Raw genomic sequence first — 12,173 nt, 5'->3', positions numbered from 1 at the left:
CCCGAGGACCCGGGGGTGCGGGGAGGCCAGCGACGGGAATTCTGTGGCGAAGGGGACGGGACCAGCCGGCAACAACTGCCTCCCGGGTCCTCGGACCTCGGCCTCCCGGGTGAGGTGCGGGGCCCGAGAACCCGGGATGCGGGGGGGGGGGGGGGGAGGGAGCTAAGAGGGGTATCGCGCGGGGGCCCCGAGGGGACTGGGAGGCCAGGGCGAGCCGCGTCCCCCGACCTCCGGGGGGAGAGCCCACAAGCGGGTCGTCGCCCGAAGAGGCAAGACGTCCCTGGAGGGTGGTGGGTCAGGCCCTGGAGGGCAGTTCCGGGGCTGCCGGGAGGAAAGGGCAGCCAGTCCTTCCTGCAGAGACTTGTCTCGGGGGAGGGAGAAGTCCTGAGCCCTGGGCTGGGAAACGAGCCCCCCGATCCTGAGGGGAAACCTAACAGGGCAGAGTGGCAGGCCAAGCCGGAACGAGGCACGGACCGGGTCGGTCGGGGGTGGGGGGGTTGTCCGGCTGGGGCAGTTACAAGCACGGGAGCCGGCGGGGCTCAGCAGCCCGCTTCCCGCCTCGGGTCATCCTGCTAGCAGCTGCTCCAACTGTCCCAGGCCCGGCCGTCCCGTCCACTGCCGCCACCAACGCCGCCGCCATCTTACACTGGCCAGCGGCCGCTGCCACCGCCGCCTCCGCTCTCTGCGCCTGCGCCTGCGCCGCCACGCTTTCCGGCCCCGTTTGCGACGATCTGCCGTGGAGGAGCCGGAGGGGAGAGTGGTCGCGCGAGCTCTCGGCTTCCCAACCTCCTCGAAGGACGCGTGAGGGGCGGGGCTTACGGCCAACGGAAAACACGGCGGCGCGCGTGCGCATTGCCGAGGAGGCAAAGTTGATTTTTTTCCAGTTCTTGGAGGGTCGCGCATACCTCTCGGGATACGCAAGGCGGATCTGAATTAGCAGCCTCCCTGAGTGGGGGTGGGAATAAAATGTATTTCTAATGGGCTGCAGGCAACCTTCCGGGCGACCTCCATTTCTGCCCTGTTTCTGAATACTGGGAACAAGCAGTTCTCTCGCCAGATTTTTTCCAAAAACCCGATTTCCTTTGAGGACTGTTTCCATAAGTGGTTTCTGTATCTTCGAGGCCCACTTCACCCCGAGAGCCTCCGTGTATCCATTTTTAATGAAGGGGTTCGGAGCCTTGACTTGTAGCTCTTTCAAGTGGGGTGGGATATTGAGGGTTCCCGAGAGTGGGCCCAGGAGTGCATCCTCTGCTTCCTAAGAGAAAGCATGTAGAAGACCCCTGACGAGGTTGCCCCCGCCTGCCCGGGTGGAGGATTTTTGATCAAAAGGCCAGCGTGCAAGAATCTGACCTCACCACCCGTACCGCTACCCTCCACGATACGTCATCACTTAGACTGTTGCAATAGACACCTAGCAGGTTTGCCTACTTCCACTATTGTCCTAGTTAAACATAGGGCGGCCAGGGTGTCCTTTTAAGCTGTAAGTCAGGTCAAAACTTCCAAGCTGCTCATGACACAGTAAGGATCAAAATGGTCACAGTAGCCTGTAGCACAGGCTTACAGGATCTGGCACCTATTTCTCTGACTTCTCCCACGCTGCCTAGTTCTACTCTAGCCTGGTTGGCCTTGGGTGTCACTCCAGCGGAAGCATGTTCCTGCCCCGGGCTTTTGCACTTGTTTTCTTTTTCTAAAATATCCATGTAGCCCTAGTCGGTTTGGCTCAGTGGATAGAGCCTCCCACTGAAGGCTGAAGGGTCCCAGGTTGGATTCTGGTCAAGGGCACATGCCTGAGTGGCGGGCTCCATGCCCAGTAGGGGACATGCAGGAGGCAGCCAATCAATGATTCTCTCTCAGCATTGATGTTTCTCTCTCTCCCTCTCCCTTCCTCTCTGAAATCACTAAAAATATATATTTTTAAAAATGTTCATCTAAGATTGTTTTCTTCAGATATTAGAAATGCAAATGACTTTGATATGTTGTTCTTGTATCCAGCAATCTTGCTAAACTTTCTAATTCTAATAGTTTATTTGTAGATTCCTTTGGGTTTCCACATACACAACTACAGTATACTAGTTAAGAACACTGGTTTCATTTCATTTATTTTTGGGCCAAAACCAAGCTTTTCCTCCATCACCTCCACCTCCTACCCCTTTGGCAATCACCAACTTGTACTCTATAAGTCTTTTTCTGTTTTGTGGTGTTTATTTGTTGTTGTTTTTCAGATTCCACATATAAGTGAAATAATATGGTATTTGTCTTTCTCTGACTTAGTTCACTTAGCATAATACCCTGTAGGTCCATTCATGTTGTAGCAAATGGCAAAATGTTATTCTTTTTTATTGCTGAGTAATATTCCATTGTTTGTATATCACATCTTCATCCATTCATCTACTGATGAACACCTAGGTTACCTCCATATTATGAGTAATGCTCCAGTGAACACAGGGATTCATATATCTTTTCAAATTGGTCTTTTTGTTTTCTTTGGATAAATTACCCAGAAGTGGAATTGCTGGGTCATATGGTGGCTCTATTTTTAATTTTTTGAGAAATCTCCATACTGTTCTCCATAGTGATTACACCAAGTTACAATCCTACAACAGATCTTTTACTGGACTTGAGCTCTCCACTTAATCTCCACAGATCTCTACTCAAATACTGCCTGAGGCAGCTCTTGACCATTCCAACTAAAATGATACCTTTTACACGCACACAAAGAAAAGAAAATGGTACCCTACACCACCACTCTCCTGTATCCTCTTACTCTGCATTTTTATTTATAACATTTACAAATATATACTTACTGATTGTTAGGGAGAGAGAGACATCGATGGGAAAGAGAAATATCCTGCACAACCACCACCAGGGATTGAGCCCACAACCCAGGCATGTGCCCTGACCAGGAATAGAACCAGCCACCTTTCCATGCATGGGATGACGTCCAACCAACTGAGTCACACTGGCCAGGGCTTTCATAATATTTTTTTACCTGTAACATTTAACGTATAATTACATATTTTTTTAATCTAAATATATATTAGAATAAAATTCTGTGAGGGCAGGGTCTTTGTCATCTTTGTAACCCAAACACCTAGCAGCGTGCTAGAACACAAAGTCACTATCAGATGCCCTACCATTCCATTCGTTTATTCTATCCAACAACCATTGAATTCCCACACGTAAGGTCCTATTCTAGGTGCTGCGTATTCAAAGAACAGTCAGGAAAGCAAAAGAGCATGTAGGAAATTCGTTTAGAGAAACAAGACGGGGGTCAGATGAATTATGGACTTACAGAACCAAGGCAAGGACTTTGGATTTTACCCTAACTGTGCTAGGAAACCATGGAGGGTTTTGCATAAAAAAGGGACATGATATGATTTATCAATGAAGAAATTTACTTTGGTTGATTCTTTAAGAACTGCCTGCAGGGAGGCAAAATAGAAGCTGAAAGGCTAGTTAGGAAGGTATTGCAGGCCTACCAGGCTAGTGTTGCAGTTTAAGTGGTAGGAAGCGGTTGGATTCTGGGTATACTTTGAAGGTGGCTGAAGTGATTTGCTAATAGATTGAATTTGGGGTCCAAGATTAAAAAAAATACGTCAGACTGGAGCTACAGGATAGATAGCAATGCCATTTTCTGAGATAGAACTCCTGGGGGTGAGGGCACAGGAGCAGGTTTTTGGGGGAAATACCCAGTTACTATTTTAGATCTATTAAGCTGGAGATGCCTATTAGATTACAAATGAAACTGCTGAGTAAACAATTGAAATACAGATCAGAAGCTCCCAGGAGAAGGAACAATTGCTGGTATTATTTGGGGAGTTATTAAGGTGTAAAAGTTATAGATAACCATGGGATGGGAAGTGCTCAGTTAGCTAATGTGGAAAAAAAGAGAAACAATTATAAACTGAGCTCTCTAATCCTGAGGCACTCCAACTAGTAGTGGTCAGAGAAAAAGGAAATCCATCAAAATGTATTTAAAAGGAGCAGCCAGGAAATAGGAAGAGAGCAAGAGGTCTTATAAAATAAACTTTAAAAAATGTTTTAATCAGTTTAAGGTTGAAAATGACTGAAAATTGCAGTCAGTGTGGCTCAGTGGTTGAGCATCAACCTATAACCCAGAAAGTCACAGTTCGATTCCCAGTTAGGGCACATGCCCAGTTTGCAATCGATCCTCAATGTGGGGGCATGCAGGAGGTGGCCAATCAATGATTCTCATCATTGATGTTTCTATCTCTGTTGCCCCTCTCCCTTCCTCTCTCTGAAATCAATTTTATATATATATACTAGAGGCCTGGTGCACAAAAATTTGTGCACTGGGGGGGGGGTGGTCCCTCAGCCTGGCCTGCGCCCATTTGCAGTCCAGGACCAACTGGGGGATGTCCACCTGTCGACTTAGGCCCACTCCCTGGGGAATCAGGCCTAAGCTTGCAGTCAGACATCCTTCCGGCAGCCAGGGAGCCCTTGGGGGATGTCCGACTAAAGGCTTAGGCACCCAAGGGAGCTGTGATGAGGAAGCTGGGGTGGCAGAGGAGCCACGCTGTCCAGCCAGCCCAACCACCCTGGGTCAGGTCGAACACGGGATGCCCGGGCGGGCCGGCGGATCGCTGCTGTCCCACCCAGCCGCCCCGGGCTGGGTGGCACACAGGACACCTGGGCAGGGCGGCCAATCGCTGCTGCCCTGCCCGGCCACCCCGGGTCGGGTTGCAGACAGGACGCCCGCCACCCCAGGTCGTAGATAGCAGGCCCGGATCGCGGCAGGGCAGGTGGGATGGCACTGACCCGCCCTGCCTGCAGTATGCAAATTAGCCTCCATCTTTGTTGATGGTTAATTTGCATATCGCACTGATTAGCCAATGGGAGGCATAGCGAAGGTACGGTCAATTACCATGTTTGGCTATTATATATATATATATATATATATATATATATATATATATACACACACACACACACACACACACACACACACACACACAAATTTTTTTTAAGGAGAATGACTGAAAATTGACCACTGGATTTGGAAATATGAAGGTTAAGACCTTGACAAGAGTGGTTTTAGTGGAGCTATGGAGATAAAAACCTCCTCTTCTGTGAACTGGTTTCTGTGCTCACTGTTTTGGTGGACACCATTGCTACTACCACCAAATTAATTGCTACTACCACCGATCTTCTCTTTCTTATTTTGGGCATTTGAGGTTGTGATGACCTGCTCTAAATATTTAATTCCACTGATTTCTGTGGCACATATTCCATAGTTCTATTACATTTCTCTGTCCATTTATTTAGTGAGCTTCATTGTACATGTTCTTCTAAACTGATCTTATCCATTCCCACAGTATAGACCAGCCGTGGGCAAATTACGGCCCACGGGTCGGATCCGGCCCGTTCGGCTGTTCTATCCGGCCTGTGGAGCCGAAAGAGCGGAGTGTTCTCTTGCTCTCCCCTCCGCTCCTTCACCAGCAGCAGTGTTAACATGGCAACGTCGGGAAACACGGCCGCAGCTCCTTCTTCTGAGTCCAATTTAAGAACCCATGGTGGCCCTCAAGTCAAAAAGTTTGCCCACCCCTGGTATAGACTATTACCCATATAATGATTCCTAAGTATTCAGTTCCAACACAGGCTCCTCCTTCAAGGTGTAGACTCACATACTTGATAACCAATGGCACTTTTTAAAAACGATAGCTTTATTGAGATGAAACTCACATACCGTACAATTCACTCACTGAAGTGTACTTCAACTGAAGGGCTTTTAGTACATTCACAGAAATGTGCAATCACCACCATCAATTAATTTTCAACCATTTTTATCTCCTTGAAAAGATACTCAGTACACATTAGCTATCACCCCCTAATCTTCCCACCCTCTCTAGTCCTAAGAAACCATTAATCTACTTTGTCTCTATAGATTTCCCTATTCTAGACTTTTCTGTGAATGGAATCCTATAGAATATAGTCTTGTGTGACTGGCTTTCACTTAGCATAGTTTTCTTTCTTTTTGGTAAAGAATTATAAATTCATTGGATCGTCTAGAAATCAGATGGGCTGAGCACCAAAATGGCACCAGCAGGCCAGAACAACCGGTGGGCAGGAGGCCTGGTGTAGGCAGTCCACTGAAGAGTGGGTGAGGCAGTTTACTGGAGACTGGAAGCCGTTAATCATGTCTTGTGAAACAGGTAATGAGAATAATAGGAACACCACCGGGAGGGCAAGAGCCTCAGGGGAGTGCAGGGGAGAGGTAGAGAATGTGCCTAACACTCCAGCCTCTTATTTATTTTCCTGTAAGCTGAAGGTCTGTTTAACACTTTCCACCTCAAGGATTTTTGGCACCAAATTATTTCAGAGAAAAAGGGGCATCAGGTCCCTTCTATAGCTGCTTCCTGCTGGAAGCCAAAAATCCTTGCTCTCTGTCAGAGGGACGATGAAGCCTGAGCACAAAAGGAGGTTGTGATAGTGTCTAGGGTTGGTATTTCCTGAATACAAGAAGGGCTTGTTAACCTGATAGAAAAAAAAAATTTGTTTATAAATTTCAGTATTATTGGGGCAAAAACTAGAACAATAAGAATTATGACAAATGGTCTGGTGGAGGGAAAGAGACATCAGTTTGGAGGGTTGTAGCCAAATACTTAAGAAAACTAGGAAAAAAACTCAGGTCATAGCCAGCCCGTGGACTGAAGGGTCCCAGGTTCAATTCCAGTCTAGGGCACGTACCTCACCTCAGTTGGAGTCTCAATCCCTGGCCCCAGGTCAGGGCGTGTGTGGGAGGCAACCAATCAATGTGTCTCTCTCACATCGATGTCTCTCTCCCACTCTCTAAAAATCAATGAAAAAATATCTTTGGATGAGGATTAACAACAACAACAAAATTTAGGATTTAGTTTAGTTTACTTGATGGGTGAAAAATAAGACTTTGAAGATAATGAACTGAACTAGAGTTTAACATCCACAACTGCATTTGAGAATGCTTTTGGTGGCACCCAGAGTCCAGGCACATATTTTTCAGACATTGACATACTTAGTAAGAATTGCCAAATTCTGAAGGGATCAGGTAGGGAGAAAAATATAAAAGCTCCCATATTGCTTATGAAGGTATAATTTACCAAATTGTTCCAAAATGAGGTTAATTCTCTTAACTTCATTTGTCCTTGGGTGTGGTAACAAATGGGATAATTGGATTTCTGCTGTCTTATTGAACAGATTGATTTAAGCTATTTACCCTCTGGCTGGGGAGGAACAGTGCAAATCATTTACTTTTAAGTGTCCCTGGTTTAGGGAAAATAGGATTTACTAGATGGCTGCAGACTACTCAGCAACTAGATTTTCTAGTTGCAAAATGCTGTTTAACTATCTCAGTTTCCCTATTTTGCTTGTCCTGGCTTACAACTTTCACAAACTTTTTTCTTTATTTTTAAAAAATATATTTTTATTGATTTCAGAGAGGAAGGGAGAGCGAGAGCGAGAGAGAGAGATACAAACATAAATGATAAGACAGAATTATTGATCGGCTGCCTCTTGTACACCCCACACCAGGGATCAAGCCCACAACCCAGTATACACCCTGACCGGGAATTGAACCATGACCTCCTGGTTCACAGGTCGACACTGAACCACTGAGCCACACTTTTAGAATTCACTTTCTTTTTTCCTTCAAAATGCATCTCCATTCCTCATGCCTTCTGTTACTAAAACCATACAATTTTTCCAATTTAATTAGAATTCTTAACTCTTAGAAACCTTAATTTTCCAATGATAACCAAAGAGTAAACAATCAGCATTTCTTAGATTGACATTTATGAACACTCTAAATTTCAAAGAACACACCTTCAACAAAGCACAGACATTACATTAACAGTTCCAAATCTACTTTATAGATTTTCTGTGACAAAAGCTAAAATCAGGTGAACTTACAATTTTTTGAAATATGTAGATGTTTATTATTTAACCCAGCAATGGTCCAAAGTTTTTAAGTTGCCAAAGACGGGAAATTATGTGCAGGCATATGAGGTTGGAGAAGGTGGAAGAGAGGCGGGGAACAGCCTGTTCTAGGGCTACAGCTTCCAGGCCTCCTGGATTTAAAACAGCAACATTTTCCCTTAGAGCAGCGGTTCTCAACCTGTGGGTCGCGACCCCTTTGTAGGTCGAACGACCCTTTCACAGGGGTCGCCTAAGACCATCAGAAAACACATATATAATTACATATTGTTTTTGTGATTAATCACTATGTTTGAATTATGTTCAATTTGTAACAATGAAATTGGGGGTCACTACAACATGAGGAACTGTATTAAAGGGTCACGGCATTAGGAAGGTTGAGAACCATTGCCTTAGAGATTAACATGCTAAGGGGTTGTACTGAGTTCTGCTTCTGATAGTAGCAGGACTATTAAGCATTTGCAGTTTTGTTTACTTTTTTTAATTCTCACCTGAGGATATGTTTCCATTGGTTTTTAGGAAGAGTAGAAGAGAAAGGGAAAGACAGAGAAACATGGATGTGAAAGAAACACATTGATTGGTTGCCTCCTGCACGAGCCCCGACTAAGGCCCAGGCCGGGGAGGAGCCTGCCATCCAGGTACATGCCCTTGATCGGAATTGAACCTGGGACCTTTTGGTCTGCAGGCCTAAGCTTTATCCACTGAGCCAAACCGGTTAGGGCAACATTTGTAGTTTTGCTGTAAAGAAAGTTGTTCTTTAGGAAGAGTGTAGGGGAGAGAAGACAAAATCAGGGGTTTCTCGTGGTTTTAGGGGCCTGGAGGTAGAAAGGAAGAGGGAGGCTTTAGAGCTGGGGGTGGGTTTCAGGGAGAGTAAGGCCAAGGCTGAAAAGAACAGTCAAGGGAACTTAGGGTGATAGAGTTGCAAAATTTAGAATATCCCTCCCTAGGACGGGGGGCGGAAGGGAGCTTTGAGTGGAGAAGTAGGACTTGGTAAGTAGAGCAGGTGTGACACAGAGGATGGCTATGGAGTATGAAGAGGACCTGGACGGAGGGGTCTCTGACCGTTTCCCATTGCGGTGGAAGGAACTAAGTCCTGAGGAATATTAAAGCTGAACAACCGAATGTTCCATTCTCAGGCCACGGTGAATCACTGTCTAATTTATACTGTGGCCAGGCAGCATCACAATAGAAGAGAAGGCGCTCTGGCCCGGACCTCCGTGGAAAGGCCGAGTGTTAAAGTCCCAGAGGTGGGGTGGGGGGTGGGGAGGGGGGTGGGAATGGAAAAAGAATTATCCATGGTGTAAATTAGGAAAGGTGGTCAGAGGAAGACAGTTGGATCTGTGTGGCAGGTGTCGCGACAATGAAAACTGTGGGACCTGGTCCCGGCACCGAGGCTGGACAGGAGAAGATTTCTGACCTTTGTTTGAGACGGAAAACGGCAAATCAGAAATCCTGAAGGGTGATCTAATTGTTACTTGCAGAAAATGAAACGAGCTGGTGTTGAGTGCAGGGTCAGCAATGGGAAGGAGAGGTTCCCGATCAATCAATCGATCTAGGCATCCTCCTTGGCTGGTTCGTGAGGGCCCGTAAGGGAGAGAGGCCTAATTGGGGTCAACCTTGTCACCAGAGTAGGTAGGATTTGGAGGGAAACCCAGGTAGAGCTGCCGCTGTCTACCGCTCTCCAAGTAACAGACTCGGGGTGACTGAAGCTGGAGCAATGGCTCCCCTTCCCCTTGGAAATCTCCAGGGTTTTGGCACCAAATGTTAGGGTCACCAATGGAGGTAGGCACAAAGCTGAAAGTGGTAAAGAATTATAAATTTCTAGAACATCTGGAAACCAGATTAGGCTGAGCCCAAAAATGGCTCCAGCAGGCTTACCATAGTTTTCAAGGTTCAACCATGTTATAGTATGTATCAGTACTTAATTCCTTTTTGTTTGTTTTCATTAATTTTCAACAGAGGATATTTTTCCATTGATTTTTAGAGAGAGTGGAAGAGAGGGAGGGAAGGGAGGGAGGGAGAGAGAGAAAGCATCCATGTGAGAGAGACACATTGATTAGTTGCCTCCCACACGCGCCTGGACCCGGGGCCAGAGACAGAACCTGCAACCTAGAACTGGCAACCCTTTGGTTTGTGGGCCGACCCTGAGCACACCAGCCAGAGCTCATTTCTTTTTTAATATATTTTTATTGACTTCAGAGAGGAAGGGAGAGGAAGAGAGAGATAGAAACATCAATGATGAGAGAGAATCATTGATCAGCTACCTCCTGCACTCCCCCTACTAGGGACCAAGCTCACAACCTGTGCATGTGCCCTTGACCAGAACTGAATCTGGGACCCTTCAGTCTGCAGGTCTATGCTCTATCCACTGGCCCAAACCAGCTAGGGCTCATTCCTTTATAATAACCAAACTAGAGGCTCGGTGCACGAAATTCGAGCACGGGTAGAGTCCCTAAGCCTGGCCAGCGATCAGGGCTGATCTGTGGGGCAACCAGCAGGGCAATAGGGGGACACCCACTGGCACCCGCCTTGGCTGGCCTGGGGCCTGCGTGCAGCTCCTGTGTTGAGCATCTTCCCCCTGGTGGCCAGTGTGCATCATACCGACCAGTTGTTCTGCCGTTCAGTCGATTTGCATATTAAGCATTTATTATATAGGACTAGAGGCCCAAGGCACAAAGATTCGTGCAAGAATGGGCCTTCCTTCCCCTGGCTGCCGGCACTGCCTTTGCTCCGGCCAGAGCCACCTTTCTGCTTTCCCACACTGCCCACAGGCCCGGAGCAGCTGGGGTAGTGCAGAACGCAAGCGTCCCGCCCTGCCACCAGCTGCTTGGCACCTGCATATGCAAATTAACCCATCATCTTTGTTTGGTTAATTTGCATACTCACACCTGATTGGCATCACAAAGGTATGGTCAATTTGCATCTTTCTCTTTTATTAGTGTAGATATTCCATTGAATGGATATACCATATTTTGTCCATTTATTGATAAACATTTGGGTAGTTTCTACCTTTTGGCTCTTATGAATGCTGGTATAAACATGCATGTTCATATTTCTGTGTGGACATGTTTCATTTCATTTCTCTTGGGTATATTCCCAGGAATGGAATTGCTGGGTCATGATTAACTCTGTTTTTAGTCATCTGAGGTGTTGACAGTCTGGTTTTCAAAGCCGTCATATCATTTTACAGTTCACACCAGTAATGTATGAGGGCTCCAATTCTCCCCATCCTTGCTAATACTTGATAGCTGAGTTTTTAGTTCTAGACATCCTAGTGGGTCTGAAGTGGTTATGTCATTGTGGTTTTGATTTGCAATACCCTGATGACTAGCAATGTCAAGCTACTCTTCATGTGTTTATTGAACATTTCTATCTTCTTTGGAGAAATGCCTACCAGCTCCTTTGCTTTTTTTTGTCAGGTTATTTGTCTTTTTTTGCATACAAGATCTTTGGTTGATTGCCTCCCACGCATCCACCCTCCCCTGCCTTCTCTTTTAATGATTGAGTTTTAAGTTTTTATATATTCTGGATACAAGTTCCTATTCAGATATGATTTGCAAATGTTTTCTCCCATTCTGTGGGTTGTCCTTTCACTTTTTTTAATGGTGTCCTTTGAAGGACAAAACTTTTTAATTTTGATGAGGTCCAATTTTTTCTCTTGTTGCTCATGCTTTTGATGTAATATTTAAGAACCCTTAGTCAAATCCAAAGTTATGAAGGTTCTACCCGTTTTCTTCTAAGGGCTTTATGGTTTTATTACCTTTAGGTCTTTGATCTATTTTGAGTTAATTTGCTAGGGAAAGACTGAACTCATTCCTTTGCATGGTTCTATATCCAGTTGTCCCAGAACCATCTGTTGAAGACATTCTTTGCCTAATGGATGGTTTTGACACCCTTGTCAAAAATTACTTCATCATAGATGTATGGGGCTTTATCTGGGCACTTAATTCTATTCCATTGGTATCTATGTCTGTTCTTAGGCCAGTACCACTGTTTTGATTACCATTGCTGTGTAGTGAGGCATTTTATTTTATTGTTGATTCTATTACAGATGTCCCCCATTTCTCCCCTTGGCCCCCTCCACCCAGCCCCCACGCCTCCGAGGGAGTTTTGAAACTGGAAAGTGTGAGTCTTCCTTCTTTATTCTTCTTTTTCAGGACTGTTTTCTTGTGATTCCATATGAATTTTAGAATTAGCTATTCAATTTCCACAAAGAAGTCAGCTGGGATTCTGATAGGGATTGC

The 12,173-nt window shown here is 45.8% G+C and overlaps 1 protein-coding gene across 2 annotated transcripts in view; it reads right to left on the bottom strand.

Annotated features, from left to right (window-relative positions):
- DCAF8 (DDB1 and CUL4 associated factor 8) overlaps positions 1–683 on the bottom strand; it is a 45,580-nt gene extending 44,897 nt beyond the window's left edge. Inside the window, exon 1 of one of the 2 annotated variants that reach the window (XM_081112807.1) lies at positions 436–683. The gene's annotated coding sequence lies outside the window, so the exon portion shown is untranslated. The remainder of the gene's footprint in view (positions 1–435) is intronic. The other variant, XM_081112806.1, reaches the window with a different exon arrangement.
- Positions 684–12,173: the final 11,490 nt, after the last annotated feature.

Source organism: Myotis nattereri, assembly GCF_964212035.1.
Source record: "Myotis nattereri genome assembly, chromosome: 18".
Classification (NCBI taxonomy): Eukaryota; Metazoa; Chordata; class Mammalia; order Chiroptera; family Vespertilionidae; genus Myotis; species Myotis nattereri.
This window is presented reverse-complemented; position numbering and strand designations above follow the sequence as displayed.